Source organism: Syngnathus scovelli, chromosome 4 (assembly GCF_024217435.2).
Source record: "Syngnathus scovelli strain Florida chromosome 4, RoL_Ssco_1.2, whole genome shotgun sequence".
Taxonomy (NCBI): Eukaryota; Metazoa; Chordata; class Actinopteri; order Syngnathiformes; family Syngnathidae; genus Syngnathus; species Syngnathus scovelli.
In genome coordinates, this window is record NC_090850.1 from 6,986,664 (window position 1) to 7,011,248 (window position 24,585).

The following is a 24,585-nucleotide window of genomic DNA, read 5'->3' on the forward strand; positions in this document are numbered from 1 at the left end:
GTAAGGTGGCGGGCCCTGACAACATCCCAGGTCGAGCGCTGCAGGACTGCGCTGGGGAGCTGACGGGTGTCTTCACGGACATCTTTAACATTTCCCTGCAGCAGGCCATTGTCCCTTCGTGTTTCAAGGCTGCCACCATCGTACCTGTGCCGAAGAAGCCTGCTCCGTCCTGCTTCAATGACTACCGCCCCGTGGCACTGACGCCCATCATCATGAAGTGCTTTGAGCGGCTTGTCATGGAGCACATCAGATCCATTCTCCCCCCCACCATAGACCCCTTCCAGTTTGCGTACCGAGCCAAACGGTCCTCTGAGGATGCCATCTGCTCTCCCCTCCACTCGGCCCTCTCCCACCTGGAGAGTGGGGACTCGTATGTGAGATTGCTGTTTGTGGACTTCAGTTCTGCCTTCAACACAATTGTGCCACAAAAACTCATCTGCAAACTCGCCAAGCTGGGCCTCAGTACCTACCTCTGCAACTGGCTACAGAGACCTCAGGTGGCACGTGTTGGCGACAAAATCTCCGCCAGCATCACGCTGAGCATGGGGCCGCCCCAAGGCTGTGTGCTCAGTCCTCTTCTCTTCACCCTGCTGACGCATGACTGCACTGCGTCCTACAGCGACAACCGCATAGTGAAGTTTGCTGACGACACGACTCTGGTGGGTCTCATCACCAAGGGCGACGAGACTCGGTACAGGTTGGAGGTTGACCTTCTGACCGCGTGGTGCAGAGACAACAACCTCCTGCTGAACGTCAACAAGACCAAGGAAATTGTTGTTGACTTCCGGAAGGGTCACACCCAACACCGGCCGCTGACCATCGACGGTGCTGTGGTGGAGAGGGTGAGCAGCACCAGATTCCTGAGGGTGGACATCCGTGAGGACCTCTCCTGGTCCGCCAACACCGCGTCACTGGCGAAGAAAGCTCAGCGCCGCCTGTACTTCCTGCGGAAACTCAGGCGAGCAAGTGCTCCTCCGGCCGTCATGACAACATTCTACCGTGGCACCATTGAGAGCGTCCTCTCCAGTGGTATCGCTGTTTGGGGTGGTAGCTGCACTGAATACAACATGAAGGCCCTGCAGCGCATTGTGAACATGGCTGGTAAGATTATTGGTGCTTCACTCCACTCCCTGAAAGGCATTTACGCCTCCCATCTCGCCCGCAAGTCGACCACCATTGTGAGTGATGAGTCACCCCGCTCACTTTTTGTCTTCTGCCCTCTGGGAAGAGGTACAGGAGCTTGCGCTCCCGCACCACCAGACTCACCAACAGCTTCATTCTCCAGGCTGTTAGGATCCTGAACTCTCGTCCCCCTTTTGCGTAGCGTCCTGTACTTATTTATTGTGTTATTTGTTTATTTATTATTTATTCATCACTCTTATTTATTCATTGTTTGTGCCTTCTTGTTTTATTTTCTTGTGTTGTTTACTTGTATGTACATTGTGAACTATGTCTTGTCACCGTGGGATAGTGGGAACGTAATTTCGATCTCTTTGTGTGTCTTGGCATGTGAAGAAATTGACAATAAAGCAGACTTTGACTTTGATATATAGCAGTTAACCAAATGTCTGATTTTTATGTTTTAATTGGCGAATATAAAAACAAGGAATAAAACACCAGACAAGTTTTAACATGAATGTTTATTAAATTAATAATAATGATAATAATAATAATAAAAGTACATTTCAAACTAGCAATCTAATGTGAAATTGCAGCAGATACATTGGATTACAATATTTAGGCGTATATATGCATACACGTTATTTAAAAACTACTATAAGTGTTATAAAATAAAGATTACCCAAAGCGAAACATAATCTCCCCGATTTTGCATAACGGCGCATCCCTTCATGCATTAGTTAGCCCTTAGATTGGAGAAAACGTGCATAAAAGAAGTGGTGTTTCAGTGAGTGGTTCTTTCTTTCCTTGGCAAATCGTAAATCTATATTCTAGCTTACATAGTTCACGCCAGGAAGGAGACGCAACACGTTCACTGACTGATCCGTTGATGCACGGGAAGGAAGGCAGTTCACCCATTGAATCTTTTGCAAACGGGAAAGTCAGGATTCGTTCCCTCACTGATCAATTCTCGCAATGAACTGGATATGCAAATCACTCACTGACTCGTTTACACACAGATCCGTTGGTAACGGGAAGTTACTGTTAACATAGTTATCTTAGGGCAGGATAACCGGTAAACTTGACGTTTGTTACAGAGGAAGAATCACACACGTCTTCGTCTTTGCTCAACTTTCCCTGGAAGAGGGCGAGTTTTGTTCAGAACACGCCCACATAGAAAATCGGCAGGGACCCTGTGATTCCCAAAACAAACAGCGGGGGGAACCATAACACCACTATGAGAGCACAACAATTTCTATAACGTTAACAGTTACGTCATTTTCTTCTTCGTTATGTTTTACGGCGAGGTGGCATCAGCTTCAATGCGCATTACCGACACCTACTGGTTGAAGTCATATGAACTGAAAAAAGAACGAATCACTTTAGGAAGTTATTCGTTCACGCTCTGTCATGCGGTCGCGTTTATTTTTCCGGGTTTCTGTCTCGTCGATGTCGTAATTTTACTTCCGGTTTTATTTTGTCGTCCCTTCCGTTTCAGTTTGTGTTTCCTTCCTCGGTGTTGGTTGTCTTGTCTTCCCTGATCCCGATTGTGTGCACCTGTGTAATTGACAATAATGGTCAGCACCTGTGTCCCCGCCCTTTTGTGTGTATTTAGTCCGTGTCTTCCCCTTGTCTTGTGCCAGTGTGTCTTGCCTCGTCCCGACCACCAGCGATTCCTTGATGTCCGAGTTCTCAGTAAGATACCTCCTCTTTGTCTCGCCACCGAGCGACGCTTTTGTTTGTGCCTGGATTCCCATAGCCCTTTTGTCTCGCCTCAGTGCGACGCCTTTTGTTTGTACTTTTTGCCGCGTGTTTTCCCTCGTAAGAGGCGTTTTGATTTGTACTTTTAGCCTTTTTTCTCGCCTCAGTGCGACGCCTTCTGTTTGTACTTTTTGCCACGCGTTTTCCCTCGCCAGAGGCGTTTTGATTTGTACTTTTGATCAGTGTGCTTGCTGGAATAAATCCAAGAAAGAAACGACTCTGCATCCGAGTCCTTCGCCTTGTTCCCTGCCTGACAGTACACACTGGCCAGACATGGACTCGGCAGAGTCGGAGCACCTGTGCGCCGCAGTGCGCTCCCATGCCTCACTGCTCGCCCAGCACCAGAGGGAAGTGGGCGACTTGGGAGAAGAGATCCGAGGACTCGCTAAGAATCAAGAAGATTTCAGAGGAGCGGTCGCCACCCAAGTAGCAAAGCTGGGTCAGCAAATGCAGGAAGTGCTCTCGCTCTTAAACGCGGGACCAGCAGCGACCTCCAGTACACCCGTCGCTTCCCCCGTTACTCCCCTTGCAATAGCTCCCATGACTGGCGGTGCCAGACTGGCTCCTCCAGAGCGCTACTCCGGAGAACCCGGCCTTAGCCGGGCCTTTATTACAGAATGCGAGATGCATTTTGAGAGTTCCCCAGCAGATTTCCCCACCAAGGTGGCCTACATGGTATCATACCTGACGGGAAGGGCCCGCACGTGGGCCACCGCGGAATGGGCCAGGGATTCCATCTCCTGTCGCTCTCTCCCCGCTTTCATCCAGGCCCTGCGAACGGTGTTCGATCCAATCTCCGCTGACCGAGACAAGGCTCGCCAACTCTGTCAGATAGTCCAGGGACAAGACACCGTCGGAGACTACGCCATCCGGTTCCGCACGCTGGCCGCGGTGTGCGGTTGGAACGCGGCGGCACTATATGACATCTTCCTCCGGGGCCTCTCTGGATCCATACAGGATCAGCTAATCCCCTTAGACCTTCCCACCGACCTCGACGCCCTCATCGCTCTGGCTATCCGCACTGACAACCGGCTGCAAGAGTGGAGGAAGCACCGAAGCAGCAACGCCCCCGCCTTCGTCCCAGTAGCCGGCTCTGACGTTCACCACTCCAGGCTGTACGGGGATCGGCAGCGCCAGGAGCCAGAACCGATGCAGTTGGGCAGAGCTAAGTTAACAGAGGAGGAGAAGTTACGGCGGCGCCGAGAGGGAAGATGCTACTACTGCGGCGAGCTCGGACACCTCCTTCTCTCCTGTCCAGTGAGGAGGACCCTGAAGGTAAGCGCCTTCTCTGCGGCTCTGTCCCCGGGGCGAGTGCTCCCCAAGGGCAGGATTACACAGTTGGGAAGAGAAATAGAACTCGAAGTATTAATAGACTCTGGAGCGGACGAAAGCTTGATAGACTGGGCATTTGCTCGCCGGTGGGGGGTAAAGACTGAGTTACTGAACACTCCCGTGAAAGCTAAGGCACTCAATGGACAGGCACTCTTTGAGATAACTCACATAACAGAACCAGTCTCGCTGTCAATTGGTCCCCACCAGGAGAACATACGGCTACATGTCGTGACCTCTCCAATGAACCCTCTCATTCTCGGGTATCCATGGCTTCAACGCCACAACCCCGCTATAGACTGGGGATCAGGGGAAATAACGGGATGGGGGTCCGACTGTCATGATTCCTGTATCAAGTCTAACCCACGCCCTGTGCCTCCTGCTCCAGACGCGCCAACCCCAGACCTAACCGGGGTCCCTGCGTGTTACCACCAATGGGCCGAGGTATTCAGCAAGGCCAAGGCTACCTCTCTGCCTCCCCACCGTCCGTATGATTGCGTCATTGACCTCCTGCCGGGTTCAACTATACCCAAGGGGAGGCTTTATTCTCTTTCGGGACCTGAGAAGCAAACCTTGAATGAATATATAGACTCCTCCCTGCAAGCAGGACTGATTCGACCATCGTCGTCGCCTGCGGGGGCGGGGTTCTTTTTCGTGGGCAAGAAGGACGGCACCCTACGTCCCTGCATTGATTATAGTCCCCTCAATCAGATCACCATCAAGAATCGGTATCCGCTCCCACTGATGTCGACCGTGTTCGACCAATTACAGCAAGCCCGGGTGTTCACAAAGTTAGATCTGCGCAACGCCTACCATCTGGTGCGCATCCGGGAAGGGGACGAATGGAAGACAGGGTTCAACACCCATCGAGGACATTTTGAATACCTCGTCATGCCATTTGGCCTCACCAATGCTCCCGCTGTGTTTCAGGCCATGATAAACGATGTTTTGAGAGACTGTTTGGACCGGTTTGTGTACGTATATTTGGACGATATTTTGATTTATTCCCCAGATCTGAAGACCCATAGGGTTCACGTCGAGACGGTGTTGCAACGACTCCTTGAACACCAACTATACGTAAAGGCCGAGAAAAGTGAATTCCACAAGAGCACCGTTTCTTTTCTCGGCTTCATCGTAGCCCCGGGCAAGGTTGAGATGGACCCGGCGAAAGTAAGCGCGGTAACAGAATGGCCTACCCCTGACTCACGCAGGAAGGTGCAGCAATTCCTGGGCTTTGCCAATTTTTATCGGCGGTTCATCAAGGGCTTCAGCGCCACAGCGGCTCCCTTGCACGCGCTCACGTCTCCTAAGGTTCCCTTCCACTGGTCGGCGGAGGCGGCCTTCCAGGAGCTAAAGAACCGCTTCAGCACCGCTCCCATCCTCACGCTTCCTGATCCGTCGCGGCAGTTTGTGGTGGAGGTGGACGCCTCCAATCAAGGAGTAGGTGCCATCCTTTCACAGAGAGCCAAGAGCGACAACAAGCTCCATCCGTGCGCGTTCCTGTCTCGACGGCTGACGCCCGCCGAACAGAATTATGATGTGGGGGATCGCGAACTGTTGGCAGTAAAGCTGGCATTGGAAGAATGGAGACATTGGTTAGAGGGAGCACAGCAGCCTTTTTTGGTCTGGACAGACCATAAAAATTTAGAATACATAAAGTCAGCTAAGAGACTGAATTCACGCCAAGTCACTTTTTTTTAATCGTTTTAACTTCACTCTGTCCTACAGACCGGGAACCAAGAACACCAAGCCTGACGCCCTCTCCCGTGTTTTCAACTCGGATCCAGAAATTAAGAAGCCCGAAACCATCCTGCCTCCTCATTGCCTGGTTAGAGCAGTGACCTGGCCTATCGAAGGCCGGGTACAGCGGGCCAATGGTAACAAGCCACCCCCTAGTGGTTGCCCTGAGAACCGACTATTTGTCCCTGCTCAATTACGATCCCAAGTCATCCATTGGGCTCACACCTCCAGACTCTCCTGCCATCCGGGCATGCGCCGAACGCTGTTTGTCATCCAGCAGCGATTCTGGTGGCCCTCCATGAGGGCAGACGTCAATGAATACGTTGCAGCCTGTCCCGTCTGCGCCCGGAATAAGAACTCCCACGGCGCCCGTATGGGGTTGCTGCATCCCCTACCCATTCCTTCGCGCCCTTGGGCAGAGATATCCATGGACTTCGTCACCGGGCTTCCGGCCTCGCAGGGGCGAACCACCATACTCACAGTGGTGGACAGATTCTCAAAGATGGCTCACTTTATCGCCCTGCCCAAGCTCCCGTCCGCTAAACGAACGGCCACCGTGATGATGGACCACATATTCCGGGTTCATGGGTTCCCGAAAGACATTGTTTCCGATAGAGGGCCCCAATTCGTATCCAGGTTTTGGCGGGAATTTTGCAGGCTCATAGGGGCAACCGTGAGTCTCACGTCAGGCTATCACCCGGAGGCAAACGGACAGACGGAACGTATTAACCAGCAGTTGGAGACAAGTCTCCGCTGCCTGGTCTCCCAGAACCCCTCCTCGTGGAGCAAGAACCTCTCCTGGGTGGAGTATGCCCACAACTCCCTGCCCACCACGGCTACAGGTATGTCCCCCTTCAAGTGTGTGTATGGCTACCAGCCCCCTGTCTTCCCTGACAGTGAGCCGGAGGTGACGGTGTCTTCAGCCCACGCCTTGGTGCGCCGCTGTCGTCGCGTCTGGTCGGCGGCTCGGGCCACGCTGGTCCGACAGGGGGACCGGGTCAAGCGGATGGCTGACCGGAGGAGACGTCCGGCGCCCGTGTACCAGCGAGGTCAACGTGTCTGGCTATCCGCCAAGGATCTTCCCCACCGGGGGGACTCCAGGAAACTGGCGCCTCGCTTCGTGGGTCCGTTCCCCATCGCCAAGGTCGTGCACCTGGCCGCGGTGCGTCTCCGCTTGCCCAGGTCCCTTGCAGTCCACCCCACCTTTCACGTTGGGAAGGTCAAGCCGGTGGTGGACAGTCCGTTGGTGCCAGATCCTGCGCCCCCTCCGCGGACTGTGGGAGGTGGGACGGCCTACACCGTTAAAGAACTATTGGATGTGCGCAGAAGAGGCCGGGGCTGGCAGTACCTGGTGGACTGGGAGGGTTATGGGCCGGAGGAGCGGCAATGGGTGCCGCCTAGTTATATTTTGGACCCGGGACTTTTTGAGGACTTTTATGCGGCTCACCCTGGGGCTCCTGGGCCGTCTGGGATCCGGCCCTAGGGGGGGGGGTTCTGTCATGCGGTCGCGTTTATTTTTCCGGGTTTCTGTCTCGTCGATGTCGTAATTTTACTTCCGGTTTTATTTTGTCGTCCCTTCCGTTTCAGTTTGTGTTTCCTTCCTCGGTGTTGGTTGTCTTGTCTTCCCTGATCCCGATTGTGTGCACCTGTGTAATTGACAATAATGGTCAGCACCTGTGTCCCCGCCCTTTTGTGTGTATTTAGTCCGTGTCTTCCCCTTGTCTTGTGCCAGTGTGTCTTGCCTCGTCCCGACCACCAGCGATTCCTTGATGTCCGAGTTCTCAGTAAGACCCCTCCTCTTTGTCTCGCCACCGAGCGACGCTTTTGTTTGTGCCTGGATTCCCATAGCCCTTTTGTCTCGCCTCAGTGCGATGCCTTTTGTTTGTACTTTTTGCCGCGTGTTTTCCCTCGTAAAAGGCGTTTTGATTTGTACTTTTAGCCTTTTTTCTCGCCTCAGTGCGACGCCTTCTGTTTGTACTTTTTGCCACGCGTTTTCCCTCGCCAGAGGCGTTTTGATTTGTACAGACCTAAACCCTATTGAACATCTGTGGGGCATCCTCAAACGGGAGGTGGAGGAGCGCAAGGTCTCCAACATCCACCAGTTCCGTGATGTCATCATGGAAGAGTGGAAGAGGATTCCAGCGGTGACCTGTGAAGCTCTGGTGAACTCCATGCCTATAAAGGTTATGGCTATGCTGGAAAAAAATGGTGGCCACACAAAATATTGATATTTGGGTCCAATTTCGACATTTTAAGTTGGGGTGTACTCACTTTTGTTGCCAGCATTTTACACATTCATTGATGTATTTTGAGTTACTTTGATGTAACAATACATTTACTTTGCTATCCATGCTCTACAGGAGTGGTTCTTAACATTTTTCCTTGTTCGCACCCCATTCAATTCACCAACCAGTTCTCGCACCCCTAACCCTAACCCTAAATAATTATTATAATAATAATTGGTTTACTTTGCAGCTATAAGGCTTAATTAGCATTATCCCTAATGCCAAGTACTTCTTGATTTCCAGAATTTTTCACTTTTTTCGGTTACCCGACCATTATCCCCGAAAAATTTTACATTTCCCCCAGGGTATCCTCGCACCCCCTGGGAAAAATTCTCGCACCCCTAGGGGCACCCCCGGTTAAGAACCACTGCTCTACAGTGACCAGGGATCAGAATTTTCCGCGGATCCGCGGATTTCCGTGTTTTTTTTCCGTCAGGAGTATCATTTTCGTGAATTGTGTAGAACCGTTGAGAATTTTCTTTTATATGTGGGGGGGTTAGCGGCTGGCAGCAGTATTGCGACAACAGCCGCCTTATTTTCGGCAGCATTTCGGCGCTACTTTTGTCACATCATGTGCCTACTCATTTGCCTAATTAACAAAAGTTTTAGCCAGCATGGCGAAGGTTTTAGAGAAAAAAAGACGAGGATCTGTAAGGGATCGGACAGTACAGCCAGGTGCGTAGCGACAGACTTTATTGTGGAAGGGGATGATGGGAACAGCTGGCGCTGGAGCGGCGATCGGGCTGGGGTGGACAAACAATTCTGCGGGATTCCAAATAGTCAAGCGAGTCAGTATCTCAGGGACTGATGAGCGAAGCAGCATCAAGGGACAGACTGACACTCGGGTCTGCGCTGGCGGCGCTGATATAGCGCTGTCCATGAGCCCGTGGCAGGTGACGGCGATTCCACTGACAGGTGGGTGTGGTCCTGTCGCAGGTGGCGCCAGCACGTGACAGGATCGTGCCAGGGAAATAGACAAGTCGAACGGGATCGGGAACTGCTTCAGGTGGGCATGGCTTGAGAGCAGCGTCATCTTACAACTCGGAACACAGTCCGTAACCACCTGCCTGACGGAACATATCCGTAAATTCGATTTTGTGCATTCTTTGTCAAGATGTGATAAGCTATGGAGGTCGCGGCGCTTCGAACATTAAGGAGCACATCAAAACCAAAAAACTCAAAGGTACGTTTTTACTTTTACAAGCATGTGGGTAACATGGTGTTACATGTAAGCTAATGTTAGGCTATTGTCATGACATCGTTAAAGAATAAATCTTCAATGATAGATAGATAGATAGATAGATAGATAGATAGATAGATAGATAGATAGATAGATAGATAGATAGATAGATAGATAGATAGATAGATAGATGCAAAAAATTAACAGTTTACATCAAAAGGAAAAACTTCAGAATTGATTGTGCCATTTTGATGGTAGCCCACCAAGCGGGAATATTTTTTTAACAAAACTGTTGAAATTGAGTGATGGAAGTAATGGTTTTGGGGTTGCTATACTGACAAAATCCAGGAATTTCCAGGGAGCTTTGCCCCCTGAGCCCCCTCTGGGGCATTGCCCCTGGCCCCGTGCGGCCCCCAATGGGAGCCTGTGGCCCCTGGCCCACTGGGGCCCCCATTGGGGGGGCCCGCGACCCCAGGCCCCCTGCGGCCCCCATTGAAGTCTCGTTTCTCCAGGATGTAATGAGTCCCTCTGTAGTTTGGCTCCTGATACACAACCCACCTACAGTACAGACACAGAAGGCAAAATAAAATATAATACATGTGACAAAACAACCCCTTGAATCCAAAGTTGATATTTTGTCGCGGGTTGTCATACAGTATTGTGAAAAGGCAAGCGATGTCTTCTGCAAATTGCTATTCTTGAGGCCTTGCCACAGCATCATTCGTCATTTTTTTCCCCTTTTTGTTTAAATAAATCGCTGTCTGAGTCCTCCGTGAGGCGGCATGGTGGCGCGACCAGTTAACACGTCCACCTCACAGTGCAGAGGTTGCTGGTTTGATTCCGGCGCCAGCCTTCCTGTGTGGAGTTTGCGTGTTCTCTACGTGCCCGGTGGTTTCCTCCCAAATCACCAAAACATGCATGGATGGATGGATGGAAAGATAAATGGAAAATAGAATAAAATACATCTCTAATGTAGAAACTGTTAATGTCGTAATAAAATAAAAAATCAGGCTCAATTTTAAATTTTACTAGGTATCACAGAATTACAACCATTCAACACATGTTTGTTTGAAACATCTTCTAAATCAATGCAATGAATATTACAGCACTCTTTGAGTGGGCTGGATTGTACACATTACAAAATGTGTGTAAACAAGTGGCTGAACTTTGATACGTTGATACTCACTCGACTGAGATTTAAGCAGGTGGAGTGATCATTCTCAATAGAGCAGCCGCAAGATCCCCACGCAAATCAACGCGTTGATTGTGGCGCAATGTTGTTGATAATTCTCACCGCCGTGCTTCTGCTCGCGGGCCTCTCATCTCCTCTGACTGAATGTGACACGTTGACCCAGCAGGTTCAAATCCAAAGTCGTGAACAGGTAATACGCTTCCCTGGTTGAGTCAATGCATATGATAAATTGCGTGCAACTAATGCGTCTGCTGTGTGCTACAGTTCTTTGGCACGTGGACGTTTGGGGCGGAAAGTAGTGACATTCCAGGACCGCAAATCCTTCAGAAGATGTTTGTGAGGAAGCTGTGGGGGAGAATCTACCCATCCAATCAAAGTGACCACTTCCATGCCTTTCAAGTCTTCAGAATGTACAATAATTATACAACTGGTGTTTGGGTTCTCATCTTGAATGACCTACATCAAATGTCAATCCGTTCTGTTGTGTTTTTGTAAAGGGGCGGCAGACATTGCTACAGTGTCACTTCTAAGTTGACCTTGGTCAACAACACTATCCACATGGGTGAGCGGTAAACATTCACATCAGTCGTTTTTTGGAATTTGCGCTAACAAAAAAGGACAAATGAGTGTTGTTTCCTTTGTTTGTTTGCAACAGAGCGTCCCTTCTCTGCTACAGAGGTTCTCTTGAATACCAGCTGCCCTGACTGCATCCTATTTCTGTCCAACATTACCATTGGAGAACACACATACCGTTTCTTGCAGATTCTGAGTAAGACTTACATCTCTTGATGGACTGTTACATATACTCAGGAGCGACTTATATGTGAAATTATTCACAAATTTCCAAAATTCAAAAATCCACGATGTAGTGAAACCGCGATAAACGAACCGCGATGTAGCAAGGGATTAGTGGAATTTGAACTGCAAACGATGACGTCAGTAGCATGACGCCCACACGCGGCGTTGTTTACATAAAGGACAAAGGATTCGATCATGAGATTTAATGACTTGGAGTGACAGAGATTGTTTGATAAAATTGTTGTTTATAATTCTATGGGCCTGTGGAATAATTTGAACTGCAAAGGACGACGTCAGCGGCGTGGCGCACACGCGGCATTGTTTACATAAAGGTCAAAGATTTTGATCGATGGATCTAATGATTTGGAGTGACACAGATGGTTTGATAATAGTTGTTTACTGTATTTTTTGGACTATAAGTCACATTTTTTTCATAGTTTGGGTGGGGGGGGGGCGACTTATACTGAGAAGCGATTTATGTGAATCTTTTCACAAATTTTCAAAATTCAAAAAAAAAAAATTAAACCGCGATGTAGCAATGGATTACTGTAATTTGAATTTCAAGTGACGCCAGCGGCGCGGCGGTTGTTTATATAAAGGACAAAGATTCGATCACAGGATGACGAAGATGACGAAGGGCCCCACGTATGTACTACCGGCATTATTAGCAGGTTTGTTTGTAATTGACACGGAGGACGAAGAGTTTGAAGGATTTGGAGCGACACAGAAGGTTTGAAAAACTATTATGGCTTTTATGCACGCCCGGTCCTACTCTACGGAGCTCTCTTTCACCTCCGTGGATGGAAGTCGGGGGCCGGCACTCGGCCGGGTGGCTGTCCGGGGACGGTGGATGGGGCTCGGACATGGCTTTTACGCATACCCGGTCCTACTCTACGGAGCTCTCTTTCACCTCCGTGGATGGAAGTCGGGGGCCGGCGCTCGGCCGGGTGGCTGTCCGGGGACGGTGGATGGGGCTCGGACATGGCTTTTACGCATACTCGGTCCTACTCTACGGAGCTCTCTTTCACCTCCGTGGATGGAAGTCGGGGGCCGGCGCTCGGCCGGGTGGCTGTCCGGGGACGGTGGATGGGGCTCGGACATGGCTTTTACGCATATCCGGTCCTACTCTACGGAGCTCTCCTCCACCTCCGTGGCTGTAAGTGCCACCTCCGGGGATGGAAGTCCACGCCGCCACACGCCTGGAAGTTTGTTTTGTTACATTAAGAGCCATTTACCAAACCTACGTCTTTCCTTGTACGTTGATAACGCTACAATATATAGTTACATACTAGATCTGTGGAATAACGACGATGCTGATGTCAGGGCGCACGCGCGGCATTGTTGACAAAGGACGAGGAATTTGATCGATGGATTTAATGATTTGGAGTGACACAGATGGTTTGATAATATTATTGTTTATATAATAGTTATTTGATATCTAATTTATATATCGTTATATGGGCCTGTGGAATATTTTAAAGTGTAAGCGCTGTCAGCTGCGTGCTCCCGGCCAGCATTGTTGACATAAAGGACGATCGATGGATTTAATGATTTGGAGTGACACAGATGGTTTCATAACATTATTGCTTGTATAATAGTTATTTGATATATAATTTATATATCGTTATATGGGCCTGTGGAATATTTTGAAGCGCAACCGCCGTCAGCGGCGTGCATTTATGTTGACATAAAGGACGATCGATGGATTTAATGAATTGGAGTGACACAGATGGTTTTATAAACGTGTTATTTATGCAATAGTTATTTGAATAACTCTGTTACGTCAGGCCCGTTCTCAGCTCTTCGTTTGTGTTTATATCATATTAGCATACCTATCGTTTAGCCTGTTGTTGCTCGTTCATGTCTGTTATTGGTGTTGGATTTTGTCGAATAAATTTCCCTCAAAATGCGACTTTTACTCCGGAGCGACTTATATAAGTTTTTTTTCACGTTATTGTGCATTTTATGGCTAATACGATATTCCGGAGCGACTTTTAGTCTGAAAAATACGGTATTCCTGCCTAATTTGCATACCTTGATTCTACTGTGGCGTTTTCACATTTACACAGCAACATGGTCAACGATACATTCCACAAATATGGCTGACATGCATGTTTATCTCGCTTAATCTGTAAAGAAAAATACTTATTGCCCTGTTTAAAGCTGTCAAAAGTACACCTCGTGGAGGAAATCTATTTAGTAACATGTATGAAAAGTGGTGAAAGTTCATGATGACTGCAGGTTTGTGTTTTTTCCAGCCAAGAGACCAAGTTTGACGAGTGATGAGCTTGAAGAGTTTAAGCAGCAGGCGGCATGTTTGAATTTAAACGTACCCACCATCCTGGGCACACCCGGAAGTAAGAACATTTGACTTTTTCAGTCATATGATGTGGTTTTTCAAAAACAGACTGTGGAGGCACAGGACAGTGGTTTAACACTGACTCTTCAATTCATGATACAATTAAAAAAATATATATATTTTCTTTCTCAATATTTTGATCTTGAGGCCTGTAGTTTCTAGCTATGTTGCTAGCAATCTTAGCCATCTAGAAAAACAAACCTTTAGCTTTCAAGAAGTCAGATATTACTGAAGTTTCAAATCATTTTTAACTATTAGTATGCACTTATCCCCTCTCTTTTAATTTGCCAGGTTGTTCAGATTCACCAGACACAAAGATCATTACTTTCAACACGGGGCTCCTACACGGCTTCCAAAGATTCAAGGAACTATTTCTTCTCATTTGATTGTTATATACCCTATATAATCTCAGCTCAGCCCAAGTGAGCCAGTCAATCAGGAGGATGTGTTTTCCTGGTAATGCATTACTGTAGAGAGAATATTGTGAGTATTGAAATTTCCAACTGATCAAGCGTCACCCGAGATAGCATTTTACTGCAAATGCAACCACCGTCGGTCACCAGATTGAATGGCAATATGTAAACCTTTTTGACGGAGAAGTACTCCGTGTCTTGTTTGCTTGAAGCAAATTGAAGGCACTCCGTCATCCACCCCCAGCATACAAACAATCTATCCTTTTTGAAAAACTTCTCATCCTTCGTCCGCAAATGTACAGGTGGAAGATATACGATAAAAGTAAAGGGTGAATTAAAAGTTGACATGCGTCCATAAAGGAAGATTGTGTGGCTTTTTTTAAATCTTTTTTTTAAATGTTTTTGTAAACACGGGACTGTTGTAATCTCGAGGCGTGCCTTGCGGAGATCAAGCAACGGATGTCTCTCAACTTCCTTCGTCTTAACCCAGATAAAACTGAGATGTTGATAATTGGTCCTACTCGTTATCAACACTTATTTAAGGAAACCACTATAACTATAGATAACCGTACTATCACTCAGAGTGATACGGTAACTAATCTCGGGGTAATATTTGACCAAACGCTCTCCTTTCAAAAACACATTAAGAATATAACCAGGATTGCGTTTTTTCACCTTCGTAATATTGCTAAAATTCGTCCTATCCTCTCGACCGGGGATGCGGAAACTATTATACATGCGTTCGTCACGTCGCGCCTGGACTACTGTAATGTATTATTCTCTGGTCTTCCTAAGTCCAGTATCAAAAGTCTACAGTTAGTGCAAAATGCCGCTGCGAGGCTGCTCTCACGGTCAAGAAAATTTTATCACATTACCCCAATATTAGCCAAATTACATTGGCTCCCGGTCCATTTAAGATGTGACTTCAAGGTTCTTCTACTAACCTATAAATCACTGCATGGCTTAGCGCTGGCTTGGCTCTCTGTGATAGAATGGCCCCTACTCCTCGATTGGAGGCGTCCACCTCCACCACAAACTGTCGTGACGGGTCGGGAAGCGTGAGGATGGGAGCGGTGCTGAAGCGGTTCTTCAGCTCCTGGAAGGCCGCCTCCACACGTGAGCGCGTGCAAGGGAGCCGCCGTGGCACTGAAGCCCTTGATGAACCGCCGATAAAAATTGGCAAAGCCCAGGAATTGCTGCACCTTTCTGCGTGAGTCAGGGGTAGGCCATTCCATTACCGCGCTAACTTTCGCCGGGTCCATCTCAACTTTGCCCGGGGCTACGATGAAACCGAGAAAAGATACGGTGTTCTTGTGGAATTCACTTTTCTCGGCCTTTACGTACCGTTGGTGTGCAAGGAGTCGTCGCAGCACCGTCTTCAGATCCGGGGAATAAATCAAAATATCATCCAAATATACGTACACAAAACGGTCCAAACAGTCCCTCAAAACATCATTTATCATGGCCTGAAACACAGCGGGAGCATTGGTGAGGCCAAATGGCATGACTAGGTATTCAAAGTGTCCTCGATGGGTGTTGAACCCTGTCTTCCATTCGTCCCCTTCCCGGATGCGCACTAGATGGTATGCGTTGCGCAGATCTAACTTTGTGAACACCCGGGCTTGCTGTAATTGGTCGAACACGGTCGACATCAGTGGGAGCGGATACCGGTTCTTGATTGTGATCTGATTGAGGGGACTATAGTCAATACAGGGACGTAGGGTGCCGTCCTTCTTGCCCACGAAAAAGAACCCCGCCCCCGCAGGCGACGATGATGGTCGAATCAGTCCTGCTTGCAGGGAGGAGTCTATATATTCGTTCAAGGCTTGCTTTTCAGGTCCCGAAAGAGAATAAAGCCTCCCCTTGGGTATAGTTGAACCCGGCAGGAGTTCAATGGCGCAATCATACGGACGGTGGGGAGGTAGGGAGGTAGCCTGGCCTTGCTGAATACCTCGGCCCATTGGTGGTAACACGCAGGTACCCCGGTTAAGTCTGGGGTTTGCGCGTCTAGAGCAGGAGGCACAGCGCGCGGGTTAAACTTGATACAGGAATCATGACAGTCGGGCCCCCATCCCGTTATTTCCCCTGATCCCCAGTCTATAGCGGGGTTGTGGCGTTGAAGCCATGGATACCCGAGAATGAGAGGGTTCATTGGAGAGGTCACGACATGTAGCCGTATATGCTCCTGGTGGGGCCCAATCGACAGCGAAACAGGTTCTGTTATGTGAGTTACCTCAAAAAGTGCCTGTCCATTGAGTGCCTTAGCTTTCATGGGAGTGTTCAGCAGGTCAGTCTTTACCCCCCATCAGCGAGCAAATGCCCAGTCTATCAAGCTTTCATCCGCTCCTGAGTCTATTAGCACTTCAAGTTCTATTTCTTTTCCCAGCTGTGTAATCCTGCCCTTGGGGAGCACTCGCCCCGGGGACAGAGCCGCAGAGAAGGCGCTTACCTTCAGGGTCCTCCTCACCGGACAAGAGAGAAGGAGGTGTCCGAGCTCACCGCAGTAGTAGCATCTTCCTTCCCGGCGTCGCCGTAACTTCTCCTCCTCTGTTAACTTAGCTCTGCCCAACTGCATCGGTTCTGGCTCCTGGCGCTGCCGATCCCCGTCCGGCCTGGAGTGGTTAGCGTCTAGGACGGAAGGACCGGCTACTGGGACGAAGGCGGTGGCGTTCCTGCTTCGGTGCTTCCTCCACTCTTGCAGCCGGTTGTCTGTGCGGATAGCCAGAGCGATGAGGGCGTCGAGGTCGGTGGGAAGATCTAGGGGGATTAGCTGATCCTGTATGGATCCAGAGAGGCCCCGGAGGAAGATGTCATACAGTGCCGTCGCGTTCCAACCGCACTCCGCGGCCAGCGTGCGGAAACGGATGGCGTAGTCTCCGACGGTCTCTTGTCCCTGGACTATCTGACAGAGTTGGCGAGCCTTTTCTCGGTCAGCGGAGATTGGGTCGAACACCGTTCGCAGAGCCTCGATAAAAGCGGGGAGAGAGCGACAGGAGATGGAATCCCTGGCCCATTCCGCGGTGGCCCACGTGCGGGCCCTTCCCGTCAGGTATGATACCATGTAGGCCACCTTGGAGCGCTCGGTGGGGAAATCTGCTGGGGACCTCTCAAAGTGCATCTCGCATTCAGTAATAAAGGCCCGGCTAAGGCCGGGTTCACCGGAGTAGCGCTCAGGAGGAGCCAGTCTGGCACCGCCGGTCATGGGAGCTATTGCAAGGGGAGTGACTGGGGAAGCAGCGGGTGTACTGGAGGTCGCAGCTGGTCCCGCTTTTAAGAGCGAGAGCACGTCCTGCATTTGCTGACCCAGCTTTGCTACTTGGGTGGCGACCACTCCTCTGAAGTCTTCTTGACTCTTAGCGAGTCCTCGGATTTCTTCACCCAAGTCGCCCACTTGCCTCTGGTGCTGGGCGAGCTGTGAGGCATGGGAGCGCACTGCGGCGCACAGGTGCTCCGACTCTGCCGAGTCCATGTCTGGCCAGTGTGTACTGTCAGGCTGGGAACAAGGCGGAGGACTCGGATGCAGAGTCGTTTCTTTCTCTGATTTATTCCAGCACACACACTGATCAAAAGTACAACTCAAAACGCCTCTTGCGAGGGAAAACACGTGGCAAAAAGTACTAACAAAAGCGTCGCACTGGGGCGAGACAAAAAGGCTATGGGGATCACGGCACTAACAAAAGGCGTCGCTCGGTGGCGAGACAAAAAGGCTATGGGGATCAAGGCACTAACAAAAAGCGTCGCTCTGTGGCGAGACAAAAAGGAGGAGTCTTACTGAGAGCTCGGACGTCAAAGAATCGCTGGTGGTCGGGACGAGGCAAGACACACTGGCACAAGACAAGGGGAAGACACGGACTAAATACACACAAAAGGGCGGGGACACAGGTGCTGACAATTAGTGTCAACTACACAGGTGCACACAATCGGGATCAGGGAAGACAAGACAACCAAACACCGAGGAAGGAAACACGAACTGAAACGGAAGGGATGACAAAATAAAACAGGAAGTAAAGTTACGACACCGACGAGACAGAAAACCGGAAAAATAAACGCGACCGCATGACAAGCGCCTTCATATCTCGTCGACCTAGTCGTTCCTTATGTTCCGTCTCGTAACCTTCGTTCGCAAAACGCTAGTCTTTTAGTTACACCGAGGGCCAAGAAAGTGTCTGCAGGGTCTAGAGCATTCTCTATTCGGGCTCCAGAGCTTTGGAATGCCCTACCAATGGATATTAGAACTACTACTTCAGAAACATTTAAGACATGTTTAAAGACACATTTCTATGAGATGGCCTTTAACTAACTTGTAGTGGCCGATTTGGCCGGAGTTTGTTTTGTTTTCTCTGCCCACCCCCTCCCTGGCTGGGGAGGGGGTTAGGTGGCTCAAAAGCTGATAGCGGCTAGCTGGATTCTCGGGGACCAATTCAAGATGAAGAAACTGCAGCTCAACCTCCTTGAAGACACTGCCAGGACAATCGAGGGCACCTCCGACATCCATTTTTTCATTGATTTTCATATTATGTATTACTTGTGCCCTCTCTGTATCCATTACAACCTGGTGATCCTGAAAGGGGGATCCTTCCATCTGTGGTCCCTTCTCAAGGTTTCTCATTTTCCCCTGGCAGGGTTTTTTTGAGTTTTTCCTTGCCCTTTTGGGAGCTTAAGATCAGGGGATGCTTTGAGAATAATTGTCAATTTTGGCTATGTGAAGCCCTTTGAAACTGTTTGTGATTTAGGGCTATACAAATAGACTTGACTTGACTTGACTTGTCGCACGCACGCACGCACGCACGCACGCATGCACACACACACACACACACACACACACACACACACACACGCCGTCAATGCGGGTGTTAGGTTCAGATTCAGCAAAAGGATCAGCAGACAAAACCAGTGAGACAGAATGTTGAGTCTTTTATCGCGAGGAGTGCATCCAGACTTACAGCAATCCAAAATACACTAAAGGTCTTGTTTACACTCCTCTCTTTTTATTTAGGAATGCCCTACCTACAATGTGAGACTAGCCCCTGATAGGTGGGGGGGAAAGCGTGGGCTTTGTCTCATGAGTGAAGAAACGAGATTCTATGTGAAACTAGAAGTCGCGGACAGGATCCCATGAGAAACGAAAAGTGAATGATATGGGAAACAACGTAGTCATGTGAAAAGAGTGCATAGACAAAATGACATGTGCAGACATCAACAACTTTCTTGGATTCCCAGATGTGTAGAAGGTCAGGAAGCTCCAGACAGCATCGTTTGACTTGTTGTGGACTGGGTGATGTCTGCAAGAAGAAACAGCAAGCATTCTGCGCAATAACTTTATTAATAAGTACTCATTAGGGAACGCATGATAACATATATATACAATTTATCTAACAGCGGGGATCGAACTCATGGTGACAAGCGAGTGTACCACTACACCAGGGGAGTCAAACTCAATTTTGTCACGGGCCGCATCGTAGTCATAGTTTCCTGCAGAGGGCCATGACTGTCAAAGCCTTGACTTATCTACAGTAAGAGTAAAAGCAGTAAAAACTTTTTTTAAAATATTTTAAAAAGATGAATGGTACTAATAATTCCCAGCAATTTTTTAAAAGTGAAAACAATTTATAATTTTAGTATTGACACATGAAGTCGTTGCACAATTTGTCTTTGCGGGCCACATGAAATGATGTGGCGGGCAGCATCTGGTCCCCGGGCCTTGAGTTTGGCACCTATGCACTACACCATCAGCAATCCCCAGGCTTTTTTTATTGTTTAAAGAAACATTCAAAACATGTCAGAACCTGTAGAATTTGATTGGGCAAAAAAAAAAAAAAAAAACCCTAGAAGGTATTTATTTATTTATTTATTTATTTAATAAAAGTGAAGCATACTAAACAGATGCATTCTGCTTTTTTTCTACTATTCTTTCACAGTTGGAATCAACACTAAACTTTAAGCTGGTAATGACCCTGATCTGTTTTGCAGTTAAATCAAGAATCAAGACTTTGCTTGCAGTGGCAAAATACTTGCCCCCAAAAGATATGTTGGCCACAGCAAATGTTCACACTTCATTGATTTTAAATGGAAGTGTGTGTTTGTGTGTGTGTATGCGCGTGTGTGCTTGTGGACTTGCTGTATGTGAGCTGATGAAAGCAGTAAATGTCCTGGATGCTTCCTGTGCTTTGTCACTGCTCGCCAGTGACAGTGGTACCCATTCAACCAGCCCAGGACGTTTCCTTTGCTTTGGAGTACTTTCCTGCAGTGTCCAATGCGAGACCAGCAGCAGGTCAGACACGTATATGTGCTTGTGAATGTAGGCTGACCAGCTCGGTGTAGGGACAGATATACGATAGCCAATAGCAGGTGGACTCATAGAGAACCTTACCTAGCTTCCATTTTCAGCTAGATTTGGACATTTTCCAGCTACAGCCACAAGATATGTCTCTTGTCTTGGCAGTGCTGGACAAGCTGTCATATTTTCTGTCTCTCACAGGGTTTTGTCTTACAGTTGGCTCAAATGAACCTTGACTCAAAGCCAAAAATCTTTTCTAAATTATGATTCAAGGTTTAGGGTTTGATAAAATGCTTATTCAACACCTGGACATCTGAGACTTGTGAGTTTAATTTTCATGTCCCCATTTGAGCCTTTTTAGGGTCACGTGCAGTCTGTTAATGCGGTTGTTCTCTACTATAGGTGTGATCAAAGACAGAAGGCTCCGATCCAACCATCACAATGCGGTGGTGTTTCGTCAGGTTGTACCATGCGTTTGCCATGATGCTGTGTATGTCGGCAGGGGAGGACTTTGACTGGACGAAAACTGAAAGAACATCTTTCTATTTTGGGACCTTTCCGACAGGTAAGAGTCCAAAAAGATCGACCAAACTGTAGTGCAGTAAATTGTATTTATTTATTGTGTTGTTTAGTGGTATTTCAATTGCTCACAAAACAACACAAAAACATCCTTTTAATTTTTCAGCCCCACCTTTGCAATCTAAGTTTGAGGTTGCATCATACCAAATCTGCTTTAACTTCATAGCATGTATGTGCAACAATAATTCGAGTCACTATTACTCAATCTTTCATTAGGGGCGAAAATAAAAGTGGTCAAATCCTGTGGAGTTGGCTAAATACAACAAACAAAAATATTGGAAGCACCACTGCAAGCTACAAGAATACAATAAAACTGTCAGGCTCGGATGGAAATGGAGCAGGACAACCAAGTGCAGCTTGGACCAGGGTTTATTGAAGAACGCAAACTAACAGACTCGGCAACTGACATGACTTAACAAAACCTAACAACGTGACTGACCAAAAAGACGTGAAACAAAAAGACAGGGTGACATTACCAATGACAGGAACAGGAACCAAAAGACATCATGACATGAACACACAACAATGCTCCGACAGGGAGTGAGGGGCAGACAGGACTTATATACATGACAGGTAACGAGAGGCAGGTGGGAATAATCACACTGATCATGGGCACACAGGAGGGGAGGGGCGAGCACACAGACACACGAACAAAACTATGACACGATCGGGGACGAGTCGTGACAAAAACAGCATAATACATTGACAATTATTCCCTTTGATGAAAAATGATGCAAAAGAATAATTCGAGTGACATTGATTTTCTCTTCAGGTTTCACCTGGGGAGCTGGCAGTTCTGCTCATCAGACTGAGGGAGCCTGGAATGTTGATGGCAAAGGAATGAGCATCTGGGATGCTTTTTCCCATAAAAAGGGAAAAATATTCCAAAATCAAACCAGAGATTCCTCATGTAATGGTATTTACAAATTTAAGGTGAGAAAACCCACAGAGTTACACTGTAGCTCACCTTATGTTTACGTACGTCTATAGCAGTACAATTTTGTTCCTTCTTTGTGCTGATTGTAAATGTCGGAACAATGCCGTGTCATACAAGGAACAATGAAGCATCTAAATCAGGGGTGTCAACCTCATTTTTTTCGCGGGCCGCATTGTAGTCATAGCTTCTTTCTGAGGGCCATTATTGTTAGGGTTTTCCAGGTTATCTTTATCGTAGGATTATGTTGGACTGTAGACTATAATGATTAACCAATCTTGTCTTGCTCTCACAACGCAGTAAAATAAAGTGGTTGCATTCTCTGCTTGATTGACCAGCTGCAGAGGAAGCAATCAAAGTTGTTCTGTTTCCCACAACATCGTAAAACACCCCCTGCTCTGATTTGACCAGAGGCCGGGGGTTCACCAAACCTGTCCACTCTCACCCCCACTCTGTTTCTCCTAATAAATATGCCCTTGCAGGAGGGAGAGTTTTAGACCTCCATTCGAACATCGCTGCACCCACAGCGACGAATGGACTTTCCACCTGCAGGTGTCTAAAAGGACTTACTTGTCTCCCGTGTGGTTCTTGCACAATAAGCTGGAGTCCGCCAATCTCTAACAATTATGACTGTCAACCCAAATAAATGTATGAGTACCTAATATTATATACAGTAAAAGCTACAAAACAAACTGACAAATAACTCATTCAAATAAGATGAGTAAAAACTGGTCAAATATTTAAAAAAAAAAAGATAATTATTAAAAATGAAGACAATTTGCAATTCTAGTAATGACACAAAATTGACAAACAATTTGTCTTCGCAGGCCACATAAAATGATGTGGCGGGCCGTATCTGGCCCCCGGGCCTTGAGTTTGACACCTGTGATCTATATCCTTCTAAATAGCGAAAAAATCTGAAAATAATTTCATCTCCAAAAAGGGGAACATGCAAAAAAGTTTGTGGTCAGAGACAAATCGCCACAGTTTGACACACTTTGGAGCCCTTAAATCATTCCTTATTAAAATCCATACTCAAGTACAGAACATTACTTCTAATCTAAATTTGTATAATGGAGTATTTTTTAAATTTATTTTAGAGATCAGCATTTGACACCCATCTAACAAATCAATAAATAAATGAATAGAAACTAAGCAGAGAGTAGTGGAAAACAGTTATTGTGTCTTAAAATTAATTATTTTTACGAGGAGAGATTGGCTGTGATTAGGAGTTTGGACACCGCGTCTTCTTTTATTTAAGGGGATGGAACAGAGCAACAATGTGAATAGTCATGACGTGAATATTGTGTTCTGTTTGCATTTAGGGATGACATTAACCTAATGAAAGAGATGAAGCTCAATCATTATCGTTTCTTCATCTCCTGGCCAAGAATTTTACCAAGCGGACGCAAAGGTAATGCACACATTAATTTGGCCGGAGGGATTTGCAAAACATACAGAAATTATTCCACGAATAAAATTAGCTACACAGTACGTAGTCATATTTGGATTTTTGGAAAATAATTAAGGTGTAGATGGATAAACTAACAATTTGTGTGTTGAACGGGCAATCAAAATAATGTACATAGTATTGCAAATGATTGTTTTTGTTTGGAATATGTGTAAGTATCTTAATTCATGTGATTCGCTTAATCTGTTTTAGGTGAATACATCAATGAAAAAGGAATTAATTACAATGATCTAGTCAACATGTATCATGAGATACAGTTTTGTCTGATCATTATTTGTGGAACTGCGTTAACATGTTACAGCCCAAAGCAGTAACTGAATCATTCATTTTATGTCTATAATTTGAAATAATGCGTTGTTTTTTAACAAAGGGATGGAAATAAAAATACATTTCAAATCAAATTAATCGATTGTCAAATTATTTTGATGGATTAATATTGTAATTAATATGGCTGTTTCTGGACTCACCATGATGCACTCTGATAAGAAGGAGGCAGTACAGTTGATCCTATTTGCAGGGGATAGGGACCAGGCTGACCTGCAAATAGTGGCTATTTAAATACCTTTTTTTTGTAAAGCAACTCCAAAGTTGGGTGAAATTGTTCCAACCTCCTGGTTCGGTTCAATTTTAAGTCCAGCAGTTTTTAGGGTGTATGACTTAATTGTTGGACACGGGATCTGAACATCATTTCTATTTGTTTTACCACAGGCACATGCTAAGGTTTGGCACACATACGACAAGGGATGGAGGAGCAAACAGAAAGGTATGAAGGAAAGGAAAACAGATGATTCATGATGGTCAGATCATTGTCACTGCAAGGCATAAACAACCCATGGTCAATTAATTTTTTCACAAATTGATACTAAATACTTACTCCGTGAGTGTGTTCATTTATAAATTACTGATAATTAAAGCATTGAAAATGGATTCCTCTTTGACAATGCAATGTTAATGGCTCAGCAAAACACCTTTTTTCTGGTTTGCTGGAAAGTGATGGTTTGGGAGATAGATGGATTCCACCTGACAATATCATGAAACCAAAATAACCCGTGTGCATTCAGGTTTAGTTGGCATCTCGCTGACTGGGGTGAACCAGTTGACACCAGCAACCAGGAAGACATTGAAGCGGCAGAGCGATACATCCAATT

At 47.2% G+C, this 24,585-nt stretch overlaps 1 long non-coding RNA gene across 1 annotated transcript; it reads left to right on the forward strand.

The window, feature by feature from the left end:
- Positions 1-20,455: 20,455 nt before the first annotated feature.
- Positions 20,456-24,585, forward strand: LOC125967234 (uncharacterized). Its single transcript, XR_007480683.2, has 6 exons — positions 20,456-20,775; positions 20,856-21,018; positions 21,805-21,965; positions 23,292-23,380; positions 24,146-24,200; positions 24,499-24,585. It is a non-coding gene; the product is annotated as an uncharacterized lncRNA (long non-coding RNA).